Raw genomic sequence first — 10,398 nt, 5'->3', positions numbered from 1 at the left:
CGTTTGCTGACTAGGTCAGAGCTCAGTGCAAACCAACATTCCCGTTGTTATTGCAGCTTGCTGTGTACTCCATAATATCTGTGAGAGTAAGGGGGAGACATTTATGGTGGGGTGGGAGGTTGAGGCAAATCGCCTGGCGTCCGATTTTGAGCAGCCAGACACCAGGGCGATTAGAAGAGCACAGCAAGGCGTGCTGCGCATCAGAGAGGCTTTGAAAACCAGTTTCATGACTGGCCAGGCGTCAGTGTGACAGTTGTGTGTGTTTCTTCGTGATGCAAACCTGTCCCCTTCGTAAAGTAACTATTGTTTTGAAACCATGCATTCTTTATTAATTTTAAAAAAAATGAGAAACGGACTAGGTAGCCGGGGTGGGGTGGGGGAAGAGGGAAGGAGAAGGCCACATTGCTTATTGTAGCCATACTAAAAATCAAACTGTTTGAATAACAGCCTTCTGTTGCTTGGGCCGTCCCCTAGAGTGGAGTGGCTGGGTGCCTGGAGCCTCCCCCCCACCACGTTCTTGGGCGTCTGGGTGAGGAGGCTATGGAGCATGGGGAGGAGGGTAGGTGGTTATACAGTGGATGCAGCGGGGGGGTCTGTGCTCTTGTTGGCTTTCCTGCAGCTCCAACAGACACTTCATCATGTCCGTTTGCTCCCCCAACAGACGCTTCATCATGTCCTTTTGCTCCCCCATTAGCCTCAGCATCGTGTCCTGTCTCTGCTCTTCGCGCTCACTTACTTATTTCCTGGCCTCTGTCACTGAATGCCTCCATGCATTAAGCTGTGCCCTATCAGTGCGGGAGGACTGCATGAACTCGTAAAACATGTCATCGCGAGTGCATTTTTTTGCCTTCTAATCTGCAAAACCTCAGGAACAATGATGATAGGGGGAGCGTAGACACATTCTACGTTCTACAATTCTGGGGGCCACCTTTGCTGCTGAGTTTGCCACACTGACCAAACAGGAAATGAAATTCAAAAGTTCCCGAGGCTTTTCCTGTGTACCTGGCTAGTGCATTGGAGTTCGAAGTGCTGTCCAGAGCGGTCACAATGGAGCACTCTGGGATAGCTCCTGGAGGCCAATACCGTCGATTTGTGTCCGCACTACTTCAAGTCCGCACTACCTCAAAAACAGCAAGGTCGATTTTAGTGCTACTTCCCTCGTCGGGGAGGAGTACAGAAGTCGATTTTAAGAGCCCTTTAGGTCAATGGAATGAGGTTGGTTGTGTGGACGCAGTCATTTTTAAATTGACCTAACACAGCTAAATTTGACCTAAGCCCATAGTGTAGACCAAGCCTTAGAGACTAACAAATGTATTTGGGCATAAGCTTTCGTGGGTTAGAACCCACTTCATCAGATGCATGGAGTGAAAATACAGGAGCAGGTATAAATACATGAAAGGATGGGGGTTGCTTTACCAAGTGTGAGGTCAGTCTAACAAGATAAATCAATTAACAGCAGAATACCAAGGGAGGAAAAATAACTTCTGAAGTGGTAAGAGAGTGGCCCATTACAGACAGTTGACAAGAAGGTGTGAGTAACAGTAGGGAGAAATTAGTATTGGGGAAATTAAGTTTAGATTTTGTAATGACCCATTGTGTTAGGTGCTATACAAACACAGAACAAAAGACTGCCCTTGCCCTAAAAACTTTATAATAGAGACAAGAGACAGGGGGAGTACAAGGAAACAATGAGACAATATTGGTTGATATGTAGAAACTCTCCTCAGCACCAAATAGGGCTAGATCCACAAAGAGAACTTAGGCTCAGCATTGCAACGCTTAACTTTTCAGTGCCCTGGTGCTGCATGAACTCCTCAACCGTGAGTTAGGTGCCCATGCACCCTACACAATGCATGAGGAGAGATAAGTGCCTAAGAAAGGAATTCACAGAAACCAGCAAGCTGGGAGTGGAACCATCTAAGCTAGCCAGTAGGCCCCACCCCTCGCTTTAACATTTCCTATATCCCTTCAAAAGATAGTTGGATGCCTAACTGCAAGGCAGAAAAAAGCACCTCTCTCCGCTAAGGATTCTCAGCTGTGACCCTTCCTGGAGTTACATGCCTAGGCAAGGTCAGTCCTGTTTCAAGAAAAACCAGAGAGAGAGGAGGATTGAGAAAGAGAGACAGTACCCCATTATAACCAATAGATTAGTGGTTATGGTACTCACTTGGAATGTGGGAAATCTGTTTCAACTCCCTGCTCTACCTGATTTGGAGCAGGGCCTGATCTTTGGTCTCCCATATCGCAGGTGAGTGCTCTGATCACAAGATTACAGACTCTATTTCTGTCTGGCCTAATTAATATTTAATTATTATAGAAAGTAGAACAGCTTCAACAGGAGAGATTGAGCACTACCCACCTCAGAATACCTCATAGTTTGAGGATTAGGGCACCCAATTGGGAGGTGAGAGACTGGGGTTCAAGTCCCTACTCTAAATCAAGAATTCCTAAGTTTCAAACACAGGCAGAATGGGAATTTGAGAAAAGGTTTCCCACATCCCAGATGAGTCCCCTGCCCACAGGGCTATTGGACACACTCACACAGAGCCTGCTAGCCATAAAAATTACTAATCTGGCTGGTTTTTATGTGGTCAGAGCATACCTACTAGGGTCATTGGGCAAGATATGCAGGAAAATGTCTATTTTGAGAATTGCACTAGGGCACTGAGCAGCTCAATGGCATCAGGACTAGCCATTTTACACATACCCACCTGCAGAAACATAGGTGCTATGGTAGCTTTACTGGCAGAAACTTAGGCAATTTAGGCACTTAGTGTTAGGTGACAGCTGACCAGGGTGTTTCACAGAAGTAAGTGGCAGTTAGGCAGCTAAGTACCTTTGTGGATCTAGCCCTGAGTGCCTGAGGTAATTATGGAGGTGATGGTTGTGGCCCTCTACTTAAAATTGTGTTCCAGTTTCCATTTAAAATAAGAATAAACTCCCCATTAAACAAGGAAGGTGTAGCCCACCTAACAATTTCAGTTCCTTTTTCTCTTGGGCTGAGAGTATAGGAACTTCAGTTGTTGCCTGCAGTCTGGCTCCTTCGACTTCTAGCTACCCCTTTTCTCTCTTAGTTGATTTTTAGTAATATAAATTATTGATTTATACTAAGTGTAGCTATGATATTTGTACACTTTTTGCCAGCCCCACAAAAAAATCCTTATTAGAAGTGTGTGAGATTAATAAGACTCCACCAATCACTAGAGCCTGTAGCATCAAATGCATGCATCTAAAGTGATTGCCTTCTAAGTTATGATATCAAGTATCATAGGGGTAGCCGTGTTAGTCTGTATCCACAAAAACAACAAGGAGTCTGGTGGTACCTTAAAGACTAACAGATTTATTTGGGCACAAGCTTTCATGGGTAAAAAACCCACTTCTTTTGAGTTATATGTAATTCACACTACCAAATATTTTTAAAGGATTTGTATACCACAACAATCAAATTAGGCTAAAATTATGAAAATATTGGGCTATATGAACATTTTATTATTTGTTAGCTATCTAAATATTCATGCATAAGGAATAGTATGTATGAATAAAACTGAACTTTAAAAAAATCAAAGATTTCAATTAATTATTCAGATGTATTCTTCTTCAGCTCTACATTCTATAAAATTTTTGTTTGTTATCAAAAGCCTTGTATTGGAAACCAGTGTTCTTATCCAACCCATGAAAGGGCTGAGAGAGCAAGTTTTATTTGCTATATCTCATTTTTACAACACTGGCCTACATTTCTGACAGTTGGAATATGTCTACTCAGGGTTAGTAAAAGTCATGTTAGCAGACCCCAGGTTTGTTAACGTAGCGCTTGAGGTAATTTATAACCCCAGGTAGGAATTGTTCAATGCTGGATCCTAACCTGGGACTTTAGTGTCTGCACTGCATTATGAAAAGGAGTACTTGTGGCACCTTAGAGACTAACCAATTTATTTGAGCATGAGCTTTCGTGAGCTACAGCTCACTTCATCGGATTCATTGCATCCGATGAAGTGAGCTGTGGCTCACGAAAGCTTATGCTCAAATAAATTGGTTAGTCTCTAAGGTGCCACAAGTACTCCTTTTCTTTTTGCGAATACAGACTAACACGGCTGTTACTCTGAAACCTGCACTGCATTATGTGGGCCCGATTTCAGTCACCCATAGCCCAGACTTCCTAGTGCCCTCCCAAAATGTGGCTGCTCTAGCCCTTTCTTCATGGTGCAGTGTGGGAAAAACTGACTGTCCACCAGACTTGACTGTCCAGAGGACAAAGAAAGTCAGACTGTGAGATTGTGGACTACTTTTGGAAGACTCTGAAGAGCGTAAGTCCAGTAGTGCTGTGTCTACACTGCAAAGCACTAGGGCTTGAACCCTGGGTCCCGGCTTGACTCAGGGTGGGACCCTCCAACCCCATAGCGTCCTGGATCCAAGCCCTGGGTTAGCGAAATTTGTGTTTTGTTGGAGTGTCTTCAGCCTAAGTTCAAATGTTGGGCTTACATTGTAGTGTGGATATGCCCTCATACACATAATGTATATGCAATTTTATGCTTATTGTCAACATGCTATTTCTAGGATTTTGCATATAATGAGCAGTGAGAAGCAGAATTCCTATTGAGGTAAGCAATTACCCTATTTACATGCAGCTGTAGATACAAGAGTGACCAAATAGTAAATCCTAGAGGTCTATTGATCTAAATAATCAAAAGTGACTGCTAAACTTCTGTCATAACCATACAGCTAAGGGTAGCCGAAGAATTCCTCCTTACCTGTAAGGGGTGAAGAAGCTAAAATAACCTAGTTAACACCTGACCAAAAGGACCAATGGGGAAAGAAGATATTTTCAAATCGAGGGGGAGGCATTGTTTGTGCTCTTTGTTTTGTGTGTGTTCTCTTGGGAAGCAGCGAAGCACTATGTCAGAAAACTCCTCTTCCTATAAACCATCCTAAATTAAATCTCAATATTGCAGAAAGAGTAAGTAAATAAGGCAGGGCGGGTTAGATTACCTTTTGTTTTCCACTTGTGAATTTTCCCTCTGCTAAGAGGGAGGTTTATCCCTCTTTTTCATAACTTTAAAGTTTTGCCTAGAAGGGAATCCTCTGTGTTTTGAATCTGATTACCCTGTAAAGTTACCTTCCATCCTGCTTTTACAGAGGTGCTTCTTTTACTATTTTTTTCTTTATAATAAAGTTGTTTTTTAAGAATCTGGTTTACCTATTTGGTTGGTATATTATTCTCAAGCCTTCCCAGGAAGGGGGTATAGGGCTTGGGGGGATATTTTGGGGGAATAGGAATTCCAAATGGTCCTTTCCCTGATTCTTTGTCTAAATCACTTGGTGGTGGCAGCATGCCCTTCAAGGAGAAAGGATTTGTGCCTTGGGGAAAAAGTTTTAACCTAAGCTGGTAGAAATAAGCTTTGGGGGCTTTCATGGGGGTCCCCACATCTGTACCCTAGAGTTCAGAGTGGGGAGGGAACTCTGACAACTTTATTTTCCAAGAATATACTATTTTAAGAATGCCTTATTGATCTTTAAGGATGGTGTGAGGACAATGCTATTCATGAATCTACTGGGATGAAAGAAGACAGTCTCTACTCCAAAGTGTGAGGAAATGACAATTCAGCTGAGATGTTTAAAGAGCTCAGCTCCCATTTATGCACCTGAGGGAAGCAGCTAGATATGGAAAAATGCTCTGTGTGCAGCAGCAACCACTGAGAACAATGCTGATCTCTTCTGAAAATCTGTTTCTACCGGTACATCTACACAGGGATAGAAGACCTGCGGCATAGCCGTGACTGGCCTGAGTCAACTGAACGAAGCTCATGGAGCTAAGAGTGCGAGGCTAAAAGTTGCTGTGTAGATGTTTGGGCTCAGGCTGGAGCCTGAGCTCTGGGACCCTGCACCTATGCAGGGTCCAAGCTTGAATGCCTACAGAGCAATTTTTGGAACCCAGTGAGATGGAGTCAGCTGACCATGGCCAGCCACAGGTTTCTCTCTGTGTACACATACCCATAATCAAGTCCACCGTCTAAAGCCCATTGCAGTCATACTCTCACTCGCTTCAGGCAGCTTTGCGTAAGGCCCTAAAAGCTTCAAGACGAAGCTTGTCCAATGCTGAAGAAATAGCTGTGCTCTTCAAATTCTAATTACTCTACAACTCAAGTTGTTTTATAAATACTCCTTTTCAATATAAAAAAAATAGCTTACAATACTGAATTATTGAGATCTGATGGACTAAGCTTTGTAGTCAACTGTCTTCATAACAGGATCCTCCCTTACTTTTTCCAAACTCGAACAATTTCCAGCAGCAGGAGCTAGCAGTTTTAGCTTGCATAGATACACAATACAAACAAAAAGAAAAGGAGGACTTTGGCACCTTAGAGACTAACAAATTTATTTGAGCTTTTGTGAGCTGTAGCTCACAAAAGCTTATGCTCAAATAAATTTGTTAGTCTCTTAAGGTGCCACTAATCCTCCTTTTCTTTTTGCGGATACAGACTAACACGGCTGCTACTCCGAAACAATACAAACAGGCACTTTTGGATCATCTATAGTTGAAGATGGACATGCGACATTTAAAAATATACTTCAAGTTGCCCTAGTCTAGACACGATAAATCGATCCCTAAGCGCTCTCCCATCAACTCCTGTACTTCAGTGCCGCAAGAGGCAGAGGCAGAGTCGACGGGGGAGCAGCAGCGGTCGACTCACCGCGGTGGAGGCACCACAGTAAGTCGATCTAAGTACATAGACTTCAGCTATGTGAATAACGTAGTTGAAGTTGTGTAACTTAGATCAATCCCTCCCCAAGTGTACACCAGGGCTAGATGTAGTATGAAGACTGGATGTAGGACAGTGAAAAGAGAAGCCAGAAAAGTGTGCTTTAAGGGCCAACTGATAGTAACTTTTAGGCAACCTCTCATTATTTCAATGGAGTATGAAAAAATTCAGGTGTGTAATTTTCAAATAGAACTTAGAGAAAAGGTAGGAAAATACTTCTTTGTACATGCCTGTTCACTATGCACACAAGTTTTTCAGAACACAATTTTCACTGTGCACATGCAAGTCCCATACTGTTGCATCCATGCCTTTGGAAATAAGCTTAGCTGGAAAGTAGTTGCTTCAGCTTAGAAGTTGCACTAATGACAGGAAATCTGCATTACATTTTCAAGTATGAAACAGAAGTTTGTATACTTCATTATCCTAAAAAGTTTATTTACAATTTTAGAACATGGAACTGATTACATATATAGGAATGTGGATGTATGTGTTTTGATTCAGTGAAAATAAATAAGCTTTATACAGTCTCTAAACAAGTTTAATTCAAAATCTTTATAAAATACATCTTATGCTGTATTTACATACATACCTGGTCTAAAATATGAGTTAATGAGAAGTTATAAAAAACTATTGGAACCATTTGAGAACTGTTTAAGTATGTTTCTTTGAATAGCATATGCAAAACGTGAAACTAAATATATTGACTTTAAAGGTGCAATTCTGCAGTTGTCTATAAAAGACTTGCTATGTTATATGCATATATACACTGGATATTATACACACACACACCCCTAGTTTGAAGGGCACTGTTAAAACAGCAACTATAGTTTTAAGAGAATATTAGCACAAAAGAAACTAAGATTTTTAAAGAAATGTCATCATAGTCCCATATGAAAAGGAAGCTGGGTGTGTTGAAAGAGTGATTTTAAACTGTCTCAGAAAGTACCCAAGTTCATATGGTCATTGCAGATCCATGAACATGTTATGAAGTTGTCTACAATGCAACTTGGAAAGGGCAGACAAGAAATGGTAAAAACTCATTAAATACCTACCAACCTTTAAGTGTGTTAACCCCTAGTGTTTATGATGCAGTTAACTACATTCATTCACACTGACTTGGTTTCTTTAAAGTTTAAAATACTAATTGGATCTTCTCGTTAACCACTATAATATAGCCATAAAATGATAAAGATGGGAAGCACATTATTCTGACTTCCAGAATCACATCTGATAGAGCTTCACTGCTAATGCGTATACTATTTTAAAACAGTACAAATACTTTCAAAACATGCTGGGATATGAATTTCATTTACTATAGATTATTATGCAGCAAGGTACTGTAATTGGTAAAATACACTAATATAGGTTAAGGTTCTGTGATAAATATAAAGGGAAGGGTAAACCCCTTTAAAATCCCTCCTGGCCAGAGAAAAAGATCCTCTCACCTGTAAAGGGTTAAGAAGCTAAAGGTAACCTCACTGGCACCTGACCAAAATGACCAATGAGGAGACAAGATACTTTCAAAAGCTGGGAGGAGGGAGAGAAACAAAGGGTCTGCATGTCTGTCTATATTCTGTCTTTGCCGGGGATAGACCAGGAATGGAGTCTTAGAACTTTTAGTAAGTAATCTAGCTAGGTACGTGTTAGAGTATGATTTCTTTAAATGGCTGAGAAAAGAACTGTGCTGAATAGAATAACTATTTCTGTCTGTGTATCTTTTTTGTAACTTAAGGTTTTGCCTAGAGGGGTTCTCTATGTTTTGAATCTAATTACCTTGTAAGGTATCTACCATCCTGATTTTACAGGGGGGATTTCTTTATTTCTATTTACTTCTATTTTTATTAAAAGTCTTCTTGTAAGAAAACTGAATGCTTTTTCATTGTTCTCAGATCCAAGGGTTTGGGTCTGTGGTCACCTATACAAATTGGTAAGGCTTTTTATCCAACATTTCCCAGGAAAGGGGGGGTGCAAGTGTTGGGAGGATTGTTCATTGTTCTTAAGATCCAAGGGTCTGGGTCTGTAGTCACCTAGGCAAATTGGTGAGGCTTTTTACTAAACCTTGTCCAGGAAGTGGGGTGCAAGGTTTTGGGAAGTATTTTGGGGGGGAAAGACGTGTCCAAACAGCTCTTCCCCAGGAACCAGTATTAGTTTGGTGGTGGTAGTGGCCAATCCAAGGACAAAGGGTGGAATATTTTGTACCTTGGGGAAGTTTTGACCTAAGCTGGTAAAGATAAGCTTAGGAGGTTTTTCATGCAGGTCCCCACATCTGTACCCTAGAGTTCAGAGTGGGGGAGGAACCTTGACATGGTGGCAGAGTGGTGGGATTAACCTGAAATCATTTTGAGATCCAGTTGAGATTTTTTGAACTAGAAATACAGATTTTAAAAAGGAAATTTTTTTTTCCTTTGGAAAGGAAGTCCAGAAGCAGCTGAAACTGAAAGCAGCTTGTTTTCTCTCTGGTTTGGAGCCAGAGCTGAGACAAAAGGGGATTATCTTTGTGAATTGCAGGTTTTCTTTGCCTGGAGGCAGGGTACTTAGCCTCCTGCAGGGAAATTCACAGTCTTGGTAAACCAGAATTTTTTTTTTTTTCTAAAAGTAAACGGGGGGGGGGGTGTTCTACCCATTTGCCTGGAGACAAAAGTGGCAGGGTTTTTTTTTAGGATTTTGATTTTTTTGTTTTACAAGGAGCACAGGTTTGAAAAGGAATTTTTTTTTTCCTTTGGGCTGCTGGTAAGCAGGTTTCCAAGTAGTTGGAGGTTTTTTGCTTTGATTTGAGCCCAGGGCAGAGACAAGGGAATTGTCTTTTTCTGTAGGCTGACAATCACTATCAGAGAATAGGTATTCTATTCCAGCACAGCAAAATTTTACAGCCTAGTTTTGTTTGTTTATTTCTAAACCTTGGGTGTAAAGTTAGTTAAAAACAGGGTTAGAATGACAAAATCCACGGCTCGACAAAAGCTGGAATTAGGCAGATTTCAGGCTGCGGAAAAACAAAGGGAACATGAAAGACAGATAGAACTCATGCGGCTGAAAATGGAAGCAAGGGCCAAAGAACTGGAGGAGAAGGAAAAAGAGAGGAAGCATGTGGAGAAGATAAAGGCTCAGCGGAATATCCCAACAAACCCTAGCGATCCTTCTCCAAGTACCACTTCCCATCCCAGAAAGTTCCCCACCTACAAGGCAGGTGATGATACTGAGGCCTTCTTAGAAAACTTCGAAAGGGCCTGCCTTGGGTACAGCATCTCTACCAACCAATACACGGTAGAGCTGAGGCCACAGCTCAGTGGACCCTTAGCTGAGGTGGCAGCTGAAATGCCTAAAGAACACATGAACAAGTATGAACTGTTTAAATCCAAGGCGAGAGTCAGAATGGGGATAACACCCGAGCATTCTCGTCGGAGGTTTAGAGCCCTAAGGTGGAAACCAGACGTGTCATTTACCCGACATGCCTACCATGTTGTGAAACATTGGGATGCCTGGATATCAGGAGCAAGTGGTGAGTCTCCAGTAAATGTGCCCTTCCTAATGCAAATGGAACAATTCTTAGAGGGTGTTCCTGAGGAAATAGAAAGATACATCCTAGATGGGAAACCCAAAACTGTAATTGAGGCAGGAGAGATTGGAGCCAGATGGGTGGAGG

Source organism: Lepidochelys kempii, chromosome 3, assembly GCF_965140265.1.
Source record: "Lepidochelys kempii isolate rLepKem1 chromosome 3, rLepKem1.hap2, whole genome shotgun sequence".
Classification (NCBI taxonomy): domain Eukaryota; kingdom Metazoa; phylum Chordata; order Testudines; family Cheloniidae; genus Lepidochelys; species Lepidochelys kempii.
Note: the sequence above shows the minus strand (reverse complement) of the source record.